Source organism: Amblyomma maculatum, chromosome 1, assembly GCF_055883805.1.
Source record: "Amblyomma maculatum isolate TAMU_Amacu chromosome 1, ASM5588380v1, whole genome shotgun sequence".
NCBI lineage: Eukaryota > Metazoa > Arthropoda > Arachnida > Ixodida > Ixodidae > Amblyomma > Amblyomma maculatum.
Window position 1 is genome coordinate 147,525,654 of NC_139344.1, and position 4,888 is coordinate 147,530,541.

Sequence of the window (4,888 nt, forward strand, 5' to 3'; positions counted from 1 at the left end):
TCATAAGAAATGCAAGAGACGCGATTTTATAGACATGCTAGGCGGGAAAGCCAACCTAGCGAGCTTTCAAATGCACATTTTTGCACATTCGATATTTTAAATCACTTGGTCAAATAAGAAATATTTAATACTTACTTCATTTTCAATGCTGAACGCCTTCAGTTTCACAGTATAAACTTGCCTTCTTAGAGCAGAAACAAAGCTGCCGAACTTTGGTTAATCAACTGTCTAATTATTGAGCTCAGTCACGTATACTGACGTTCTTGCTGCACTGCTCCACCTGCACAGCGCTTTCAGCTAATTACACGATTGTCAAAGAGAAGAAAAAAATATTGAGCCTCGCCACTTGCTAGCAACTGTGACGCCTCTGCTAAGCCCAACCTCGCCATAGGTGATACGATGCTCGAACTGCTTAGTATAAACGCAATTTCGAACTATAGTATCTGTCTCATTTTTCCGTTGACACGTACCTGCATCGCACCCTGAGAAGGAGGGAGAGAAACTGTGTGTGCGTGTGCGTGTGCGTGTGTGTGTGTGTGTGTGTGTGTGTGTGTGTGTGTGTGTGTGTGTGTGTGTGTGTGTGTGTGTGTGTGTGTGTGTGTGTGTGTGTGTGTGTGTGTGTGTGTGTGTGTGTGTGTGTGTGTGTGTGTGTGTGTGTGTGTGTGTGTGTGTGTGTGTGTGTGTGTGTGTGTGTGTGTGTGTGTGTGTGTGTGTGTGTGTGTGTGTGTGTGTGTGTGTGTGTGTGTGTGTGTGTGTGTGTGTGTGTGTGTGTGTGTGTGTGTGTGTGTGTGTGTGTGTGTGTGTGTGTGTGTGTGTGTGTGTGTGTGTGTGTGTGTGTGTGTGTGTGTGTGTGTGTGTGTGTGTGTGTGCGTGCGTGCGTGCGTGCGTGCGTGCGTGCGTGCGTGCGTGTGTGGAAGGGGTTGATGGGAACAGGTGGGAAAGAAGAAAATTAGCCAGGGTTCCTGACAACTAAACAGTTAAGCAGAACTTTGCCGAACAGTGCTTTGCGCATCCTAATCGATTAGAGCGTAGTTAAGCCCCGGCTAATCTTTTAAAAATCCTTTCACAGGTTTCGAAATAGAAACTTGTAAACACCAGAAAAATCCCCCTGCATAAAATTGGCTTGGTTTGTTGGGTTTACCGTCGCAAAGCGGCTCAGGCTATGAGGGACGCCGTAGTGGAGGACTCCAGAAATCTGGAGCCCCTGGGGTTCTTTAACGTGCACTGACATCGCACAGCACACGGACGCCTCTTCATTTCGCCTCCATCGAAACGCAGCCACCAGCGGTCGGGATCGAACCCGTGTACTCTGGCACATGTGGTCGGGCATCTTGACCCCTGCACTACCATGACGGGGCACCCTGCATAAGCTCTATGACCGTCAAGCATTCTGCACATTTAGAAACTCTAGTTCTTACTATTGGAGCATAAAGAGAGTAATGCCTCACTGTAGTGGTGCAGTCATTAGGACGCTCGAATCCTGTTCCTAAGGATGCGGAATCGAATCCCGGCCTCGGCGGCCGCTTTCCGCGGTAGGCGAAAGGCAAGGCGCCCGTGTGCTGTGCGATGTCAGTGCGCGTAAAAGAACCCCAGGTGGTCGAAATTTCCAGAGCCCTCCTCTAAGCCGTCTCTCAAAGCTTGAGTTCCTTTAGGACGTTAAACCCCATAAAGCATAAAGAGAGTAAAGTATACAGCAACACCTCAGAAACTGACCACGGGGCACACCTATGGGCTATGGCTTCTGAAATTGAGCGCCAGTGTAGGGTTTGCTGAACTTGCGTGAACCCTGCTGCGTCATCCACTCTTGAGGCGATGCACGAATGCTATCAACGCCGCTAAATAGATGGTTCACATCAGGGTGCTGGGCCCTTCATACTGCCAAACAGATTACGGGAAGATGATAAGAGGCGTAGGTGAGGGCCGTCTTTTTTGGAATAGACGTCGAAGAAAATTACAGCAGGTATTGTTCAAAACTGAAGCTTTATTTCGTAAGCGTTCGGCTGTTCGATAATGTATTCGATTCGGATCATTTTAAGTACCATTATTTAATTCCTTCGTATAATCGAATAGGAGAATAGTTGATTCGCTATACGAAAATTTTGAATATTCGCGCAGCATTGAACTGTATATAGAATTTTTAAATAGCTATAAGGTGTAGTGTTGGTGAAGGCTTCGGATCTGGCTTGGAGACCTCAAGCTTTTATGCGTTCAACGAGATCTGAGTAGACTAACGGTTTTTGTATATCACCTGCCCCCAAAAGGCAGTAGATGAAGCTTGAATGAAACCTACAGGTCCATACAAGCAGCAGAGCATGGCGTCTTCGCTGTACCTGCGATCGGTTCCAGTTTTTGGTGCTAGTGGGTTGTGCTATTTTTTAGGAGCCACAAGCTGGCAAGTTGTGGATAGCTTCCCACTACTATGTAAGTTGTAAGCTGAAGAACATCGCAATCCGAAAGCGTATTTCTTTTCGGGCGTATAATAATAGGTTGGCAATCACATGCACTGCCCATATACAAGCACGCATTACAGTATCTCTGTATTCCGCATGTACACCTTAGTTTACTGTATTGCAGTCGCAGGGTGAATTAAGTGCTACAGAAGTGAGAAGAATCAGTTTTGGCTAATATTTGCTATAAATACGAAATAACAAATGTGTCGGATCTCAGTCTAACGTGTCAGATCATTACCTTAATTCGTGTCATATATACACCAGCCACGGGTATTTGCAATGTCTTCATTGTTTTGCATCGCAAAAGTCGCCTAAACGGTTAGCGCGGGGGCTGAAACACGTGAGATATAGTCATCGTAAACTCGTTCTTCCCGGATAAAACAACGCTCATTTGAATAATCCGATCGCTCGAAGTTACCACTGGTAATCACTCGCTTGAAATGCGCTACTTGCTGCTACCTGGACGCGCACTTGGCCTCTGAGAGCAGCGCGATGGGCGACGAGACGGCAGTGGATCTGCAAGGGAAAGGGTAGAGAGGCGGGAGACCTCAGAGGTCGCGGATTGCGTGAGCGGCCGCCTTTGCCGCTTGTACACTTGTTTGGCGAGCACCCGGTAGACATCCTGCAGTCTGGACGATTACCTTGCCTGCATTGCAATTTTCCTCGCTTTGAATGATGGAAGACGTTTTATCTTATCGAAGTAACAAACGCTGCATCTTCCAGAAGGCTGATGTTCGTGGAAGTTCACGCTCTCTGCATTAAGCGCAGCACCGTGTGAATATGGTCTTAGTGGGGCGGATAAACCTATCTACCGCAGCGCATCTTCTCCTCGGGAAAATTATAGAATTATGGCTGTCGTCTCGATCTGCAATACTTTTGTTTTGTTTTTTTTTTTAAGCATAAACAATCCGTCACATCACGCAACGCAGGCGTGAGAATGAAGGTACTCTGAAACGCCTGCCATGCCCATATCGTTGGGTTGCGTAGGCGCGCACAAAAAGTGAGTTCATTTTCATAAGAAAGTCGATCCGCACGTAAGCTGGCTTCAGAATCGTAATAAATGTAGAAAGGCTTTCTGCAAAAGAAAAGTGTGCTATCGAACAAACACTGCACAGCTTAAATCCTAAACAGGAGTGCACTGTGAAGTATCGCGCTAGTAGTGTATTGATTAAGGACACTCCAGGCAATTTACGAATGCTAAAATGATGACTACAATGAGTGTGTGATGTCTCGTTTCATCCCCCCTCCCCCTTTTTAGCGCTCTTTTCTCCCTTTTCATTGTACACCATTTACCGCTAAATCAACGCTTGGTTGAAACGAGACCCTCTGTAACATTTCTAAAAACTTGGCTAATGACCTCAAGCTTAAACATTATTTTGCAATGTTTATTTACTCACTCACCACCAGCGGTCAGGCAGCAGCAGAACTGATTTTCCTACGCACAATCAGGGCCCATAGCAGTATATAAGCGGCGATGGAGATTCTGCAACTTCTGCGCAAGTTCGCGCCTTCGAAGCCAACCGCGAAGTGTGCGCTGTGGTGGAGACGGACTAGAAAAAACGCCCGTGTGCTGACACTTAGGCACGGGCTAAATAGACCCTGGAGGTCGAAATTAATCGCGAGCGCTTCGTTGCGGCGTGCCCAAAGCTCGGGCGTAGCTCTGGTACACACAAACGCATTAATTATGGCAGCGACAAGGAAATACGGCCGAGGCTCCTTTCCGACACGCTCTGACCCCTTTTAACCGCACAAACAAGGTGGGCCGTATTGCCTCTCGAAGCGCTCAATAAGTCTCGCGCCCTCTCCCGATCCGCCGCGCGGTGTCCTCGGCGCTCTGCCAGCCGTTCCCCGCGTGCACCCGCGGCAGAGTCCGGCGCTGACAATGGCGATCTCTCGCCCCGAATAGCCGCAAGAAAACACGACGCGCGGACCGTCGCCGCATCTCCGACGCGGCCCTCGCCACTCACGACCTCGAGCTCGTCTTCAACGGCCGACGGCATTCCTGTAAGGCCGCGCGCGAGAGAATGCGCCTTTGTCCGGAGCATTTTATTTCCGGCCGGGGGCTTGGCCAGGCTGCGTCCTCGTGGCTCGCGCCGCGTTAAACGAGCTCTTACCGATCCTCTAATGACGCGACCCACCGGTGTCCGGCCGGTTTTTGTTCCCCGCTGATATCTAGGATCGGTATCAGTTGAACGGAGATAAAGCCTCCTGCTCGCTTGGTTCGAACAATTCCCTTCGTGCGGGACCGATAATTTCGCGTTCTCTTAACCTACACACCGGGTGCCCCAGCGTGAACTGACCGCTGCGGCCGCTTAAAGAGGAAGAATGGCAGTGAAAATTACATAACGACTCTGCGGCTAACAGCAGCGCGGATCTTGCAACAAAACTGGGTTGGAATTATACAAAACGCCGCCGCTGCCATTGTCCGCGCCTCTAAA